This window comes from Zootermopsis nevadensis, unplaced genomic scaffold, assembly GCF_977971745.1.
Source record: "Zootermopsis nevadensis isolate Lab colony 2312 unplaced genomic scaffold, Znev_1.0 Znev_ptg000017l, whole genome shotgun sequence".
In the NCBI taxonomy this organism is placed as follows: Eukaryota; Metazoa; Arthropoda; class Insecta; order Blattodea; family Termopsidae; genus Zootermopsis; species Zootermopsis nevadensis.
The window spans coordinates 9,880,979-9,900,938 of record NW_028259149.1 but is presented as its reverse complement, the minus strand read 5'-3'; the positions used below and the strand labels follow the sequence as shown (position 1 = coordinate 9,900,938).

Here is a 19,960-nt window from a genome sequence, read left to right as displayed (position 1 = left end):
GACTAAAACACTTTCGCCCAATTATGCGAAGTTCCACGTAAAGAGTTAAAAAGGTTTGTTCTTTAAGATTTGTTCCAAATAAACGGCTGCCCCGATTAACCGATGGCTCAATTAACCAGAATTTACTGTATTTGAAAATAAGTCATCTCGTATTAACCTCCATAAAAATCAGAAGGATAATATTACGCTTTTACTTCTTTCGTTTAATGGAATAAGACATTTTTGAACGAAGATTTTTTTTTTTGTAATAAGTTTCGCGTTTTGCCTCGCAGATTATATCTGTGACACAAAGTGCTTGTAGTGAACGCACACCTAAACAACTGAAGGCAGCAGAACGGCTTCTTCGGTGGCGTGTTTCATTTGTTCACAAAAGTGGCGCTGTAGATCTTGTTATGGCGGAAAAGAAAGGGTGGAGTGTTGTGTTCAAGGTCTCGTATAACGAATTTAAAGCTAATACAAGTGGATTTCGTTGGTGTTTAATGTGATGTGATATTAATTTATTACCGCTTGTTTATTACTAGCATTACAACCTACAGTTTCTATAATATATGTCATAATTTTATCACAGAAGGAAGTCGGCATTTCTTCGTATTGACTTCTACGGTTTGGTGCGATTATCTGTTGATGGTGTTGTAATTTGTCAGTGTTATGTATACTGGCAGATTAAAATAACTTATTTTGTGACAGGGTGTGTTTAGTTTATGCGATTTACAGACGTTAATGAAAATCAGGAAACTAAATAACACACTGGTCATGTCTTTAGTAAACAAATATTCCTTTATTTAATTTCGTTAGTTGTGGTGATTCGAGATTTTGTTTCTTGAATTTGTGCGAAGCGGAGATAAAGAAGGAACATTTGTAAAATGGGGAATATTTCAACAGAATTCCGTGGAAGACTTCGCTCCACCAGCGCACTTTATCTCGTGATATGGTAAGTACAAACACGCTTATGAATTTCTTTAATAGGTTCCATGTAGATTTGCTAAGCATCCTACACAGATTGGATTTACTTTGGAAATTCCGTATTATGACTAGTGTAAGCTACATTTTGCCGCTTTATTTGACCATAAGTATGTTACATACATAATGGAAGTGTATTTACTAGCATAGCACTTAGCTTTTGACAGCAATCTATAATATATTCTGGAAACGGTGTACAATCTTCTGGGATATAACGCGCTGTAGGCTTATAATTGGCAGAAACGTATTTCATTGATACACTAAGTTATCGAATTTGTAAGTTACGAATGGAAACATGTTTAAACTGTGAGATTTTAGGTTCTCGCCGCGGCAAGTGTGAAGATGGCTGTGTTCTATGTTGTTGCGTAGTGTAGTCTGTAAGGTGTTTACCGACGTTTGAAAGGTGCTTGCTGTCTCCATCATCAGGGCGATGATGATGGTGACAAGTACCTCCAAAAAGGTTGATAAACTACGTGTTCTGTATGACTTGGTTCACCAGCATATAATACAATTGCGCCATTCGACAATGTTCTTAATTTGCATGTTGCTGGTTAATTACTGTGCTCAGTGTGAAACTTATCTTACGATCCTGTGATCTGTGTGAGCAGACGTAATTAGTCGGGAGCAACATAGTGGTTGTCTGTCACGCGGCCGTTATGGTGTTTGATGCTAATGCTGAAACTCTTCTTGTTCAGTCAGTTAATTTGTCAGTTAACCTTTTAAACCAGAGGGGTTCTCAACCTTTTAAGACCTGGTACCACATTCACCTTACTTACTGACTCAAGGGCCGCCGGATTATGTAAATGAGGTCAATTTATTGCAACTGCATGACGTTTCATTAAAAGTGCTACATACAATTGGAAACAAGTCCACGTGTTCCTCAGTAATGATCTTTAACGAACTACATGGAGCAGAGTCCTGCTTGAGAAGCTGATTGTCGCTCAGCTAATCAAGGAATTACTCGCAAATTTGTTGATTTATTACTTTAAGTAATCACTTAAATTCTGATATTTATTTAATCATTAACTGATTTTAATGAAACGGAGTGACGGTATTATAAAAACTCACGCGGCCCGCGCAGAATTCATCGACCTGGGCTTAAAATCGTTGTTTTAAAGTTTTAATAACGTTTCAATAATATTTTAATATTACGTTCGTATATCCCAGAAAGCACGCGGCATCTCAGCTACAAAGAGCAATCTTTTAATGTTATGGAAACAGCTAGGGTCTGTTTCGATATCTGAACGGAGCACAGTACATTCTGGGGCGGAATGTATAATTACCTGACGTTAAAGCAGGTGCGCTACGAGAGGTTTTAGGTTCGCAATATTCAGAGTATAAATTTGTTACGTAGTTAACTGGTAATTTGTTTACTCAGTTGAAGAAATGTATTATCGACTTCAGTTTTACCTTTTTAACTGTTGGAATTTTTTGTGGGTCACTTATCTACACTGCAGTGTGTACTAGATCAGGATATTGTCTTAATCGACGATTTATTCGAATTATCTGTTTCACATTGATAGTATTTTTAGAATTGCAATAAAATAGATTCATAGGAACACAATGATAACAAAACTGTTTTAGTTATCTGTTTTAAATAAACAGCGTAATGTTTTGTATCTCCATCGTCATTTTGGTCTTTTACTGATCTTTTTTGTCTTCTGTTGTATTTCATTTTCTAATTTCACGTCTCCCCTTTCTTCTCTGACGTATTTTTCTTTTCCTTCTTCTATTCCTTTGTATCCTTTCATATCTTCCTCCTTAGTCATCATCCAACTGGTCTATGTATCGTTTCAGTTTCCGTCTCTTCCTTAGTCTTGCTGTAAGTTGTTTCTGACTTTAAATTTAGATTAGATAATGTTCTTAGGGATCTTACGGCCTTCCGTTCTGTGTGTAACGTATGTTACAGTAACGTTCCTCTGTAATTGTCTTCTCCATATGGAATACATCCGGGTCGCACCTCAGAACACACCTTTTCGAACAATAATTTGCTCGGTAAGTGTGTCATTAGTCAGTACAGTGACCGCCTGCGATCTGGGTGGTCTGAGTTCAATCCTCGTACTGAATTTTCCCCTTCACCATCAAGCCGAGAACATTCAGCCTCGGTGTGGGCCATTTTAGTTGCCCACTCAACTAAGCAGATGAAACTTTTCACTTTCGCCTTGAATGCCTGCACTTCTACATCTTATTCGGGAGGTTCCGGGTTCTAATCTGTGCTCGGAGACCAGATATCCTATCCGTTGCTTTTTATAGAAGAAACTGGAAAAGCATATTAAAATTGTAAACGGATAATAATTGTCACATATTTCCATTTCACAGCCCATTCTACCGTTCGACGGTAAGTGATCTGTGCATTTGAAATCAAGTCGTTAAATAACCTGATATTGTATTCGAATAGATCAGAATACATCAGAATACATCCAAAATCCTTGTGTTCACATGTTTTATAACCACCGTCCTTTCTCTTTCTTTGCTGTAGCCTATGGGTCGAACGTCTGTATTTGAAACAGCCCTGTTAAATCATAGCTAATTCCTACGTATCTCTACCCTAACTGGCTGTCACTTAGATTGTTTATGTATGCCCCTACATTTCTTTCTGCTAAGAAACAATAATGCCATCAACCAAACGAATGTTCGCTGTTGCTCTGCGGTGATTTCATTGCAAAGCCGCAATGATGGGTAGTTTCGGTATTAAAAAAACGCAACGAGTATTCACATGCGATAAGTAATGTCTAACAATTAATTACCTGACTGGATGACTATCTCTTTGGTATAATCATTGGCAAGCTACCTGGCGCATGAGCGACCTTTACGAGCGACTCGTAACGGTCGCTGTCGAAGTCTTCAGCACATCGTGCTGAAAACATTTATCTCAGGTTTCGGTTTTGGACAGCAGTTCAAGTCGTGCAGAATTTTCAATTGCTAGTTAAATTGCTATAAATTTTCAAGAATTATGACGTCACCCATACGCCATGTTTAGCGATTACGATAATAGCAGAGCCCTACGGACAAGCACTATCAGCATCGAAGATCGCCATTGGCTACAATCTTGACCAGTTCCATTCATTTTTCATCCTCTCAACCTACTTGTCAAAATTCCATCTTTGTGCTGTCCTCCCATTTAGTTCTGTTTTCCAAGTGCTCTGTTCCTAGAAAGTTATGTGAACATTCTTTGTTTCTCCCTATATTAGCTACATACCCAGCCTATCATATCCTCCTAGATTTCACCATTCTAAAATAATAGGCATAAATTACCAAGTTTCTTATGTAATAGCTGTCAGTTTCTGTCTCCTGTGACCGAAGTGTTCATGGTTCATAACTTGTTTAACAACGCCTTTTTAATTACAAGAGTAAATCACTTTGTGTGAGTGGTGGTTGTTAATGACAGATTGAAAATAATGCGATAGAAGGCTATCGTGGCCAGTCTAGAAATTGCCCGGATGTCGTAGGGGAAACTGAGAAGTTCTTTCAGTCAGTATAGCCGACAACTGCGCCGAGATTCGAACTTGAAATTTACAGGACAACCAGCCGTTCAGGACTTGGTCGATACACTTTCATAGAAACATTTTATCAGGTCCCGATATGCCCACACCGTCTTAAACATAAGTGTTTGTTTGGTAAAATAAATCGCTCACGAATGAATGATGCCTGGGTGTTGTGATAACAGTTACTGTGTGCTGATAACAAAAACGTCTGTACGTACATGTATTATGATCATAATATTCAACTATAACGTAACTAGTTAGTTAAGTACCAAGTTCTTTACCCCAATCTAGTGCCGAGGTCAAAAATGAGTAGGAGCTATACATACTCTCCCCTCAAGCGCGTACATGGAGTATAGTGGGACAGCTCAAAAAAATTAGATCATGCTGTCAGCCGGTCAGGGATTGATGCAGCGGAAGACAAATTGCCAGTTTGTTAATTTAATTTGCCGGCAGTAAGTCAGTCGGCCGCATTTCGTTTTTCGGCGCTGGTGTTTGTTTTCATTGGTACTTTGTCACCTGACAAGATAAGAAGCGGGAGGGAGAGCTGTGTGTACAGTCTGACCAAGAAAACTTCGGAACTATTTGTGCTACTCTTGTGTATCCACACAGGCTGTGTAAGCTGTGAGAATTTCATTTATTGCATATATTCTTTGATTCAGATCTGAGTAATTTCTTTGGCTGTTTCTTCTCCTGTGTTTACATTTTCTAGCTCTGTGTCAACCGCATTAATAAAACGAAATGGTTGAGTTAACATAAACGGTTAATCCCTGGTCATTTGCCTTAGTTGTCTTGCGCATAAATAATCAACTTATGTAACATGGCAACAAACCAGTAGTTTGTAAAGCCGCCGTGCCGAGAGACAAGTTGTAGGTCGTGGGTTATGTTTTGAAAATAATGTAAGTTTTTATGTTGTTTACAAGTGTGTCCATTGAAATTACATATGTAGTGATTAGTTTTAAAAGTGTAGGACCGAAGTTACATCAGAATTAAGTAACAAGAAACCACAGAATTCTGAAGAGAAATTAATTGTTCTCGCCGGCAGCAGAGAAACCAGTGTTGCCGATTGAACACGGACGGCTGCAACTTTGCAATCCCAGAGTGCCATCCTACCAAAATCCTTCTCGCAAAGGACAAGTTGTCTGATGGGATAATCTCCCATCAGTAGCAGTAGCCCCTGGTTCGAACAGTCAAAACTTTCAGCCACGATAGAATTACCGTTAACGTAAGCACACCACCGTTTCATTTTAAGGCACTGTTTACCATTTCCAGCAGTCCGTCTCGAGCACAGGAATGGTGTAATCTACCAAGGGACGATGTCTTTCGCTTGCACAGCCACCGCCCGTTAGCAATTGGCTGCTTGATCGGTATGGTTCTCCAGATATCAATTTGAAACCACCTGACACAGCTGCTAGCCCGAGATAAATTTATTACATTCTGGGATGAAACTCCTTGTAGTCTGGAATAAGTTCACAGGCGTTTCAGAGGTGCTTACTGCCTCCTTCATCAGGGCGATAATGGAGGCATCGCAGGCCTCCAAGACGTGTAGGCCTCGTCGTTCTGATGATGAAGACAGTAAGAACTTCTGAAACGCCTTTGAACTTCTATCAGACTGCATGAAATTTTATCTCAGAAGACAGTCATCTACATATTCGCCGCCGCGAAAACCTGAAATCTCACAAAGGACTTCGTATGTCATATAAAATGTAGAGAGAAGTAAATAACAGGACAATTAAACAGTACAATAAATAAATGATACAATTTAGTTACATAAACACTGAATGCATAGCAGGTTTAAAGCCTTTAAGCTTCACCCCTCCTCAAAAAAAAAAGACACAGTGGCACGTGTAGAATCGGAAATGGAGAAAATTAATTTGAAATCGGCTTACAGACTAATTGTATGTTCTTCCGGAAATGGTGTAGCCCACACGTATGCTTCTACATGAATCTGTTTCTATTTCCAGTCCAGTGAAAGGCAGGGTTACTTACGCCTTTGCCTTAATAAGTAATGATTTAGTAGGCCAAAGCCCGCGGGCTAAGACCACTGCGCATCCAAATAGCTTTGGATCAAGGTGGACGGCACGCTCCGTGGTTCTGTAGGAAACACGGCCATGCTTATGGATTACGCATTCAGCTTAATTGGAACCCAGACAACGTATGAAATACACAAATTAACACATCTTGCTGTTGAAATAAAATCCTGAGGTAGGGCCCCGTTCTACCTTGTGAAAGAAATTAATATATTGCGCATGCACAAATATAATTTATTTGGATTCAATGTGCATATTTATGTATTTAAAGGATTAGGGGTGTCCAATTTATTATGGGACTCAAATAACGGGATAATGTTGTTGAGTCCTGTTCGGGGAATTGATATTGACCTATATTCGTTCTTTTTCTGTTTTGTCATGTTCAGCGAAGTCAGATATTTTGCCATGGATACACTCACCATTCAAGGAACGCAACCATTTGCTTGAGGATTAATTATATAAGAATTAATTCTGAAATGGAAAAGGCCAAGTGGCCTAATCAGTGGAAAGCAGGAAAAGAAAGAAAATAATGTAAGTTGTTCTTTATTACGGGAGAAGAGATTACATAGTTCAGAACGTTTAAGATAATTACATTGATAGCTGTTACAGGCCTACCAACGTGCACAATTTGCGCATTAAATAATCCCAGTTGCTTTCACCATTCTATCACACAGGTTGCTCCCAGCGTGTTCCTTTCTCTCTGTTCAAGCTCTATTCACAACACTCCGTTTGTTTCGTTATGGCATCCTCCTTTGCTGTCTCCATGGAGCAGAGTTTTTGGTGTAGACCTAACAGTGACTTGGGTGATTAAGAAATTTCCCGCGATTTATGGATCCAGAGATTTACTAAGGAAACGCTATTCGACTTCCTGAGCCACTCGAATCAATTCCATGATCTCACATTCTGTTTCTTTAAGAACCATTTTAATATTGTTTTCCATCTAAGCCTAGGTTTTTCCAGTTTCGCATTCTCTTCGGGTTGTCATAATAAAGTACGTCTATTTTTGTGTTTTACATTTACCGCCTATAGGCTATCGTCCTGCTTGATTTTATCACTAAAATAAAACTAGGTGAAGTGCAAAAAGTACAACTCTCTTCTTGAAACGGTTTCTCCAGCTTCCTGTTATTTATTCTGTCTTAGGTTTAATTATTCTCCTCAGAACTTTGTTATCGATTACCATTCCACGTAGAACAAGAAGTAAAATATCTCTGCCCTTGATTAGCTTTGGCAGTAGTTTCGTAATGTACCCTGGTATCTTTGTTTTTTAATTAAATTTGTCAACAGTTGAAGGTTTCTGTGCAGTGTGGTGTGTCTTCTTTTGATTAGCTTTGTCAGTACATCTATCTAATGCTTTGTGTTATATTTACATTGGGTCCGTCTTCAATTTAAGTATTACGAAAGTGTGCGTTACTCCATGTCGAAATAATTCTATAGACAAACAAAAAAACACGGATTTTCCATTGTGAGGGAGCAGCGCAAATCACAAAGAGGAAGCGACTAGTGTTTTCCAAAATAATATATTAAAAGCTTTCTAAATTAAGTCTGATAAAGTGTTCAAGGTAAGTTGAATGGGCCATGTAGCATGCATGGGTTAGATAATAAGTTAATGGTTTAGATCAGGGGTTCCCAAAGTGTGGAGCGCCCCCCCCCTGGGGGGCGCAAGTGGTTTTCTGGGGGGGGGGGGTGTTGTTTGTATGAAAAACTTTTTTAACGAAATATGGAGAAACATTTTTAACATCCTTTGCTTGGTTGATGCAGTTTAGTTGTCCTGCAGTGCTGTATAATTCAGACTCATAGAGCATCGGCGGTTTTAGGAAGTAAACGGCAATATAAGTCTAATTATACCTACGATGAACCTGGAAAACGACCTTAGAGCGGCCATTTCAAAACTCCAACCTCGGTATGATAAGTTATGTTCACAGAAGCAAACACATCCATCCCACTAATCCAGGTATGAAGCGTATGTTTCATTACAGTTTTTTAAATTAAATTCATTGAATAATATGTACTAAATCATAAAAAAATGTATACTCACAGCTAAATTTTATGTCTGTTTTCTTGCACTTGTTCTGGAAGGGGGCGTGAAATTTATGAAATGTTTTAAGGGGGCGCAAGGTATAAAAGTTTGGGAACTTCTGGTTTAGATCATTAGAGGAACTTCCGCGTAGATGTGATGATAATATTGAAGTTAGTAGAGTTTAAGGTCATAGGTCGAATTTCTTTAGCTCAGGGAAAATTCCAGTATCGAATTATTGTAAGCACGGCTATGAACCTTGGCCATGGAAGACAGGTGATTTGTTTATCAGTTATCTTCCGGATTGTAGCGCCATGTTGTTCTTTGGCTGTAAGTCAACTGCCTCCATCGCCAGCGTACTGTCCTCTGAAAAGTCATCACACAGACAAAATACTATACAGGGCACAGCTACCCAGACCATCAATAGTTATAGCATTGCAAATAAACCCAAAACATCTGAGCGATTGTTAGCTTCTAAAAATAACTTCTCTGTATAATTAGTAATGCACGGGTCACAGTGGAGATATTCCGACCAAATTACACCCCCAGGAAATTTTAGTTTTTGACCCGTCAAACAAACTTTAATCGAAATTCTTCGTGTAGGCTTAGTGACAAAACGTACGGGCGGACAGACACGTCTTCTGATGGAACGTCATCACCACAATTGTTGAACTCGGCCTAGGTCGTAGTCCTGAAGTCCTTTTGAATCGTAACTGAGACAACTTTCAAAATTGTTGACGAATTCGGTCCTGAAACAGGTCCGTGTATTGTGCTATCGACCTTTGTTTTGTGAATGAACCGCGTAATACAGTCAAGTCGTCCGGACTTACGTAACGCACGGCAGACGTATGGGTGACCTACTTGTGGTATGTAATTACACCGATACTGCTTCAGGCTCTCTGCATACGTTTATTAAACCCAAGATGAGCAAAGCTTAAGATAAACTGTATATGCTGCAGACTATAAGAATTTGAACGAATGGCATCCAAACACAACTGAAAGATTAACCAAGTGACAAAATAACCAAGCGATAAATTAGATAACTGAGTGACAGTGTTTGTGGAAAAGTAAAGAAGTAACGACTAACCAGGGATTCAGGTCGATTGAAACACTTTGATTCGGCTCGTGTTTGGCGTATGGCAGAAGACTTACTGAATGACAAATTGTCATATTGATTAAAGTGAAAAATCATAGTAACTTACTGACATACTGTTTGATTAAATAGATAATCAGATAACTAATAGAGAAACTAAGTGACAAACTGATAAATCAGTTAAGTGACAATCTGATAAAATGATTGATTTACAAAGTAACTAAATGGCGGGCTAATTAATTGACTGATTGGCAAAGTCAAGACATAAAATAGACTTTTCGTGGGGCTTTTTGTAGTTGTTTTGCTGATCACATGCCTATTTATAGGTTATTTATCTAAGATTAATTTTAATACCATATTCCTGCCTGGACGTTGTTTTCTAACTGATGTTTTATGCGTTTCTTGTCGCCCGCATGAAGTTCGCTTTGCTGCGTTATCTGAATCATGGAGATATCCATACTTGCGGGTTGATTAACCGATGAAAACCTTGAAACTTGCTGATAAAGCACGCATGTGTCTTCAGTTGACTTTACGTGATTCTGTGAACAAACACTTGTTTTGTCGATATTGATCTTCTGATTTATAACGCCGTGTGGTTTCGTATCCACTGCCTCCATCATCAGGGCTAAGATGACGGCTTCATGTTTCTCCGAAACGCTGGTATCTACCTGCACGTCTACACAGCGTTAAAACACAGATGCCCACCATCGATATCGTTACCACACTGAAAACCTGTGATCTTGTATTGTAGGTAATTACCATCTTTTCTGAAGAATGATAGCCTGGTACTTTACTCCTACCCTGAAAATGGACGTATATCCGTTACATTCATTCCTTCCTTGAAGATGTCAGCAGTACGTTCCTCCAAGAAGTTGTTAGGCATGTACACAGCTTCACATCACACAATCCCATGATCCACATTTACGTTTCCTTGAAAACCGCAGATCTCAAGCACTTTTTTTTATTTTAGGCCCATGTCGTGCCATGTTGGGTGTCGAAATGTTTAGGATCGTACGTGCTTCTTTATTGACAAAGCAAAACTGCGGAATCAAAAGAAACGAAGAACAGGAAGACGAAGCAGGAGATAAAGGGAGGAATAAAATGATAGAAGCAAGAAAAGAGATGGATTGTTTCTTAATTTATTTTGTAACGTTTTACCCACGGAATGATACGGTGTCGATGTACGATGAATTGGAAATGAACTAGAAGGAAGCGGTGATGACATGTGTGTGTGTATGGCAGTAGCCAGTATTTTAATCTGGAAGATAACCACGAAATGCCTCTGCCAGGCTGCCTGCCTCAGGGCGGAAGAGAAGCGAAGAGGATGTCAGGCCTTCTTTCCTACTGGAGTAAGAGATAAAGTGAAGAGGGAAGGCCATTCGAGCACACGGTATCAAGCGCGCCTGATAATATATTTACTGATGAACTGCCAAAAGAAACTTTCCATAGACTTGTCACTCACAAAGAAGTGCTTACGGGTATGTATCTTACGTAAGTCTACTGGAAAACATCGACTATGAAGGTTCAGAAGTGAGTTGCTGTGTGCTAAATATTTACACAAAATTATCGCATCGTGAACATGCATGTATCTGCGTGGTTAATTTCTAAGAGTACTCACTAGATGTTGGTGTAATTTGGAATTTGGGTTGTCCAGCGAATTTTGATTTTGTTCTGTATCACTTGAGCAAATCTCTGTTGAATGCCGTGGCAAAGAATGCGTGGTCCTTTACTCTCTCTGAGCAGAGGATTGACTCGATTTTGAAGCCGTGACGTCATGTTGAATGCTGTCCTAAAAACATTTCCCCATTCTAAAAATTTCCCCACTGTTGGAACATTCTGCATGATATTTGTTACTAGAGATCCGACCTTTTACTGAATTCTGCATAAACCATGGAATACTAAAAAGAAAAGAAAAAGACGAGACTCTAGAAACCTAGGAATCTAAAGGATAATCGAGAGCCAGCCACTGTGTCTACTCCACGTGTTAGAACGGCTGTGCGGCTGCGCATACAAGTATCATTGCTTCTGTTTAAAGGTGAAATCAGTTCTCCTCTCAGACAGACAGTACTAACGTTGCCCCATACGTCCTCAAGATATAGTCATACGTTCAGGAACAACTTTACCTTGCATCTATTATAAGCATATTATAACACAAATAGATCTAAGCCCTCGAAACTGTTATCAGATACACTTGTTCCGAATGTGGTACATATTTAACGAATTTGCGTCATAAATTTCTCATATCTGTAGTGTCATTAGATTTGCAACAGTGGATTTGTAAGAAAAATAAAACGCTAGCAGCCAATTTTATACTCAGAATTGGAATTTGGAATCTATTTCGTACAAGGTTTTGTGATTCGTGTAAAACAGGTCCGTAATTCAACTGCCGTGGGAAACGTTTTTAGTGTATATCTGCGGCTCTGTATTTCTTGTAAGCCCTTCCACTAGCTTTGTAAATTAAATTAAGGCTAGGCTAAAAAAACAAAGAAATCAAAGCGGGAACGTTTTACTGAAAAATGCGAGTAAGGTGATAGAGGGTGTCAGTCCTGGCAAGCCAACTACACTTACAGCAGCACAGTCTCGGCTACGTTATCAGCGAGTTAAATTGTCCATATTTTCAGGGGAGACCACAGCCGCAAGCCAAATTACCAAACAATTTGTCTCCAAGTGTACAGAGTCTTATATGGTCAAGATATTTCAAATTTTTATGGAACCTGCAGGTTCAACGCAGAGTTTATAAGAACCCGTACATTGAATTCTGTCCTGAGCCAATTTAATTCAACCTACAACGCGTTTTTATAATTTTTTATATTGTATATGCTCACGTGCTTCTACCAGACTACACGGCGCAACAACCCATAATGTAGTCATTCTCAACGCCTTGAGAACCTGAATTCTCACCAGGTAGAACCCAGTGTCAAAGGCTGGTGGAGGGGAAAGCAGTCTGTTATTTTGAAATGTTTCCGGGCGCGTGCCGGCAACAGTTCGTCAGGTGATGGTTCGTTTGAGTTTGCTCTAGGAGCGGTAAATCAAAGGGGCTTTGTGTCAGAACCTCAAGTACTCTGATTTTTGTGTGAAAGTGTTTGTCGCGTATTCCAATCGGAGAGTGACGACGACAAGTCCCACAGCAGTGTTGCAGTGTCTATACGTGCCTTAGATGTTTTTATCAGCACTGTTGTTTGAAACAGGCACGACAACTATGCGGTGGCTATGAACGAATGCAGGAAACAGAACATGATTTGTTCGAAACTCTCAAAACAAGATTCTGCTTCGGAAAAATGGAGGAAATTATCATCGCAAAAGGAAAATATTTCGTTCGGCCACCATATTGTTATTTTAAAAAAAAATCGGTGCAAAAAAGAGCCTTTGTTTTTATACTTTTGGCTCTGATTGTTTTGTTCGGATTTTTGGGTAAGCGGCCCTTAACTTTATTCGACTCCAATGCCCTTACACCCCGTCCTCAAAAATTATCTTTGTTGTTTTAACGGTGTTTAGGCTATATAAAACGTTTTGGTGTTTCTTATTTGTTGGTTCAAAGGAACTCAGGGCTCGACATTATACTGAGTAATTAACTGGCTGTGTACTCAGTATAATGCAATAGATCGACACTAATACTGAACTAAATCAATACAAGATACAGAATCTTCCTTAAGCAACGTAGGTCATACTTAATCCTTTGTTGTTATGGAATGTAAAGGTTCATCGCCGTATTCACATAATTCCTTCGATGGAATCAATCTTGATGCACCGTCATCCAAGTCTAATCCATGCACTTTTGTAGTTTTTGTTTTAATATTATCCTCCTACCTACACATAGGTCTTCAAAGTGGTTTCTTCCCTTGCGGTTTTCCAACTGCAATTCTGTATAGGCTCTTATTTATGTTATCATGCGTACTACATGTCCTGCCCATGAAAGTGTCTTTGACTTGAAGATTTCCGTCTTCTGGGTTGTTGCGCTGTGTAGTCTGGTCAATGTTAACCAACGTTTCAGAGGTCATACTGCCTCCGTCATCAGGGCGATGAATTGACCAGACTACACAGCGCAACAACCCAGAAGACAGAAATCTTCATACTCACCGCTGTGAAAACCTCAAATCTTATATATGTCTTTGATTTAATTGTAGTAACAGTTCCATGTTAAGAGCACAAATTATGAAACTGCTCATTACGTAATTTTTTCATTATTCTGTTTCTTAATCTCTCTTAGGTTCAAATATTCTCTTCTTTCCCTGTTTTAGAACGCTCTCAATGCGAGTTCTTCCTTAAATGTAAAGTCTAACCATACAGAACAACAGATTTGGGATACTTGCACGTGTATGGGGAAGTCCCGTGTATAATGGGTTCAGTCCGCCCAGGATAAGGTTTAGTGAGAGGCTCTTGTGAACACAGAAAGGAGCCTTGTGGTTCCACAAAGCTCCCTACAGCTTTTTTACTAGAGAAGTGTCTATCAACTTCTCAAGAAGGGCTGCCCTAGAAGTAGTTGAAATTATAATTTGCCGGTGCATTATCTGTTATTTTAGACGAGGAAGAATAACACAGAGATGCGCTGTAGAAAAAAACGGTTGTGAGAAAGGTAGATGTAATTGAATCAGAATCGTGCCTTCTAGCGGTTTCTGGTAAGCGTAGGGCCACAGGTCAAAGTACGCACTCAGAAACGATATTTCATTCTTATGGGCGGAGTCACGTAGACGGACGAGCCCACAAGGTTGAATGATGCGCAGAAAGACGAGGTGGAATCCTTATTCTATTTGCGCAGGAAAACGCCGTAACTATAGTGTTCGAGGTGTTTTGCCTTTGGGTTCTGCTACAAGAGAATTAGTAAAGTTCCTGTAAACGCCACGGAAAGGAATGGGATCATGCAAACTGTTACGTAACTGAATGAATGAAGTATTGGCGTGCTAAGTTTAACTGCTGCCTAACAAATACCGTGTTGCCCAGCAACAATAATGAAAATATGTATAGCACCTGTCCCTCGATTTACGAACTCCCGAGTTTCGCTTCAACGAACCGTGTAAATTTATACCTGTTTTTCAATTTACGAACATTATTTTTGCTACAACGAAGAACCAACCTTCGTCCGAGCGCAGAGCGTCCGCTTCGTATGGAACTCGCTTTGTTTTTACTAAAACTATGTAACTGCTGAACGATACAAACGTTTGATTTAATACTTCAATAGTGCATTTACCGCATTATATAGGTAGTAACTATTACAAAGAAGTAATACTGTATACTGTAATATTTTTATGATTGTACAGTAGTGTAACAAATGTGGGGAAAACATTTGGGTTATTTTTCTGGGAATTTGGAACCAGTCAGAATTTCATTTTCGATTTACAAATTTTTATCTAAAGGTTTCACGAAACGAATTATGTTCGTATATAGAGGGATGGATGAACACATAGTTTCAGTAATGCCTGACTCTGGAATCACCCCCAAAGAATCTACATAGCAACGTCAATTGTCTGTAACTTCCACAGAACATTTACAACCAAACTAAAATAACTTAAAAAGAATGTTTCTCCATATCACGCAAACTTTAAATGTTAATAAACATTACACGTAAGATTCTTGTATTTGACATAGGACCATTTCAACGCATTTCATGCATGGAAGTTTGTAAATATTTGTCGTAAGGCACTCGGTAGCTGTATCTCATGGCCATAAGTGAAGTCCAAAGTTTGTTACTTCTGTCACTCAAACAAGGTCTGTGCAATTTACGCAATATTTGTCGATGTAAATTTCAACATCTTTATGATGTGTTTGAAACGTGAGAATGCGGGTTTAGGGAATGAGTTCGAATCCAGTCTTGTCACGTTGCAAAGCTTGAAGCCACTTGCTGCTCGTTTCGTGCCACGATCTTCAGCTTGACGTCATCGAAGGGGACACCTCCAGCTTGATAAGGCACTCCCACCTTAAATACACTGCCACGCTGCGTTTCTTCGACAGTACAAGTGAATTTTATGTTGCAAGCTTCTTAAGAAGCCCTTTTTGAGCTATTTGATAAGTCTGGATTTAGGCTCCATGTGAAGTAGAATTAAATTTGTATGTAATTTTTATTGCTCGCCTGCGTTACAATTTTTTTTTCGATATATTCTGAGTAATATGAGGGAATAAACGTTGGGGTGAATGAACACACATTGAAGAGGACATAACATGCAAATGTATTTATTTTACAAACACTCACATTTTGGATTCTTTAAGAAATAGTATTAGGATGATTAAATAAAGAAGAGTGAAATGAGCAGATTATGTAGCAAGAACAATGGTGAAATGAGATACAAGAACATTTTAGTTAGAGGGTCTGAAGGGAAATCAAGCACATAAGAGACGTAATATATATAAGGATGATATTAAAATAGATTTTGAATATAGAGGTTGTGACCGTGTAAAATGGATTTAACTGGCTCATGAAGGGGCCCAGTAGTGGATTCTTATGAAGACAGTAATGAAACGTTGAGTGCGTACAAGGAGGGTGTTTCTGATTGACCTGTATGATTAACAGTTTCGTAAGAAACATCCTACAAGACGGATTTGATTATTTATTTAGATAGATGATTAGTTAAGTAATTGGTTGATTATTACGTTGGGTATTTATTTAGTTGATTGGTTAGTAGACTGATTAGGCCGCTGGTTATTTCTGTGATGGTTATTTGCGAAAGAAATTTAATGGCCTGACGTGTTGCAGACCTGTAACGCTGTCGTGGCAAGCAGCGTGTTGTTATTGTGACACAAACAGTGAGTAGGCTTTATCACCGCATCCGCTGACACAGAGGATAGCTCTCGGTATCGACGAGTCTGTGTGACTTTCCAACGTCTCTCCGGGAAATGGTATCGAACTGTTCTGGTGTTTGTAATCCTGGACGTAAGGTTGAAATATAGCAAAATAACCTACATTCATAACTCTTTTGTGTCGTATTTATGTCAGATTTAGAAAGTTTGAAAATAAATTCCTGCGAAGAATGTTTGGACGAGATGTGAACCAACATAGTATGGGTCTTATGATTTGTAGACTCAACTTAGTCCCGCAGGGGAGAGATTGGCTGGTCATGTAGCATTAATTGCGGAAAGAAGGAATTCATACGCAATTCTGGATATAAACTTCAAGAGAAGTAGGCGTATCTTTATTCGTGCCTGTTTTATTTGATGACGCTGTCAAGTTTGCAGACTTATACGTCGTCATGATTGTTTAAAAATGAACTAACTGAGTAGAAGGCGAGGTGTACTTAAATCGAATAAATACAGTGTGAAAGTGTGGACTGGATTGGACTACCTCAGGTAGGGCAGGTCCGATGGCGCGATTTTGAAACACGGTGATGAATTTTAGGATTCCGTGGTGGGTTACTTGAATAACTAATCGACTATCAGCTTCTCAAGAAAGATTGTAGTCCATGGAAGTAATCAGTTGGTTAGATAGCATATTAGTTACCATAGTTAATTACTTATTTATTCAGTTGTTTAATGAGCTAGTTTGTTATAATTATGCTGCTTACTTATTTGTTATATGCTTAGTTAATTGTTCAGCTAGATACTTAATTACGTTTTTTATAAGTTAATGAGCTAGTTAGTTATTTAGTTTGTTAATTAGTTACTTCATCTGTTAATTCACCAGTTATTTGTTTGATTAACTAATTCTTTAATTAGGTAGTTAATCATGTAGTTTTACAGTGACTTTGCTGCTAAAATGTCAATGCCAGCTAACTCGTATGTAGAGGTAGGTACGCATACTTCAAGGAAGTGGCAGGCGAATAAAAAAGAATATTTATAATGAGAACCGTGACCTAGAAACAGCCCTGCCCTGCACCCGATTCCGAAACGCCTACCCCGGGGGACATACGAGTTTCAGACGTGGGAAGCATTTCGAAGGAATGAAGGTCCTATCTCGGCCGGGCTATCGGCTAGCCGGTTCATGGTTTTCATCCGTCTAAGCAAATTTCAGAACAGTACTGTAACTTTAAATAGGCTACGGCCGCTCAGTTAAAAAACCTTTACCTATATTGGTCAAGAAATTCTCCGCGGTTGCATGTTTCATCTCTCACATGCGTGCTACAATTTCTGTCCATTTCATTCTCCTTGATTTGATCACCATAATGTTTGGTTATGAGTAAACATTATGAAGCTCATTATTACGAAATTTTCACTATCCTACTGTCTCTTATTCTCTCTTAGTTAGTCTCGTTCTTTCTTTTGCATTTCGTTTATCACTGCCGTCCTTAATATCATAACTTTTCCACGTTTTCGAGGATTTAAGTGTCTAATTTATTTTCTTTTGCATTCCGGTAACGAGACATAATCACAGAAACTACTTAGTTTTTTATTCACTTACATTTACTTAGGATCTGTCATCTTTTTACTAGAGTTTTATAGATTTGTCTCTTAGGCATCTGTGTTCTCATCCAGTAAATTAACATTACCAGCACTAACTGATGTGTTCCTTTCGATTCTAGTTCCACCTGATTCTCTCCGACCTTCCATATGACGTCAGACATCACTTCAAAATATTTCATTATCACTGTTTGACAGCTGATATGCAAAATGCCACAAGATGAACCTCTCTCTCTGATACTAGATTTCACTCGGTGACTTGAATATCACTCATTTGGACTTACCCATTCTTATGTCAGACCTTGAAATTTATTTAAATTCCCGTAACTATTATCTGATAACGTGACATAGTATCTGCTGACAGGTGGTCACCTCTATTGTAAGCACTAGGGTTACCCGTTCCCATTTGTTTTTACGTTAAACCAAATAAATCAAATTCACTTCGTTTCACTCAATTCTAAGATACATTCTAATATGTATTGTTTTTTAATCCAGGTTATTATTTCCTTCAAGTATTCCTTTCAAAATTGAATGAATAAAATAAATGCATCATATACGCAGTATCATATGGAAACAGTTTCCAATAAAACGTTATAGATTTATGGTTATGTATTTGTTATTACTTAAAAATTTCTTACAGGATGAGACATTTTGAGAAATTCTATAGAGTTAGATTCAAGCTTCATGTAATATATACTTTGAATTCGACCAAATTTAAATCCTCCAACGAATTACACCACAGACTTCCGGTTTCGTATTACACGGATATCCGATCATCAGTTTATGATATGAATGATTACCATGGGCAGGCATCACCTTTGCCATTATGTATTAATTATGTGCACCGTTTACAGATGAAGTATTAAAACTGAAATTTTAGTGTGTAAAATATATTCCGCCCTGAATTATTAAGACAAAGGTAATATACTGACGAATTGTTTTATAAATGCATTTTGTTTTATAATTGCCCGTTGACAAAAATAAGCACCACAATTTTTATTTTAAAAATTTACAAACGCAGAAGCTTAAAACTCCTGTCTTTTAATGATCCCATTATTTTTTACGTTTTGAAGTAAATGTACAACTTATTTAAAATAATTCGGTCACACGGGCTGTAAACACGTGGGCCTGTGTACATTTACAAATACTTTTTTTTTTTAAGTTTTTGGATGGCGAATGAATTTGTGGTTTGGCGGTTGTAACTTGGTATAAATGCTCAAGCGCTGCACAAGAATGTGGTTGGACCTTTCCTCGTGACGACAAACAAATCAGAAGCATTGCCATTCCCTTGTTAAGTCAGTACAAAATTCATCCCAGGCTGCAGCGAGCTGAATCCCCCACTCCTCTCTCCCCTCAAAGTTTCGTCAGTATTTTAGAATGCATTGAGGAGTAAATCAGGAGAAATTACGAAAGAAAGGAATGAACGAACATATTGCCAAGAGCAAATAAACTTTCACCCGTTTGATTCGCTGACATGTAGTATCTTGTTGGTTTCAAAGGGAAATGAAACTGAGGGACTGAGGAAAACCACGAACAAGCTCCTGTATCCTGGCTTAGATTTAAACCCGAGACCTCCCTAATATGAAGCGAGAGAGCTAAGTACTCAACTGCGACATTCGGTACATTTTGTGTAAATTTACCTTTTTTCCTCAGGAATGCTACTTGTCCAACCAATGTCATCCGCCTGACCAACATCAGGCGAAGAGTGTAAGGTATAAATGTATGTTAGTTTGAAAATTCTGGAATCAGAAGCACCTGTCGACCTTGTCTGATAGCCTGCAGGCCTCTTGTTGCATCTAGTGTGCTCAGACACAATTACTCTGCATTGGTTAATATCATTACCATTACAGACGCTTGAAAGTACCGTCTCTGCGGTCTGATAGGCCTTGGCCTCAATCCCGATCGACACTCCTGCGCCTCACTCGTTCAAATCACTTGTTGCAATGCAGACTTGCGTTTGATTGGCTGTAATTAGGGTTCCGAAGTTTGCAGATTTTGTTTGTGGAGAAACATTAAAGTGAAAGGACTGTCGCGTGTAATTAATAAAATTAAGATGTGT

General features: G+C 38.7%; 1 protein-coding gene across 1 annotated transcript in view; it reads left to right on the top strand.

The window, feature by feature from the left end:
- Positions 1 to 419: 419 nt before the first annotated feature.
- LOC110833970 (tudor and KH domain-containing protein homolog) overlaps positions 420 to 19,960 on the top strand; it is a 106,832-nt gene continuing 87,291 nt past the window's right edge. Inside the window, exon 1 of the mRNA XM_087350361.1 lies at positions 420 to 931. The gene's annotated coding sequence lies outside the window, so the exon portion shown is untranslated. The remainder of the gene's footprint in view (positions 932 to 19,960) is intronic.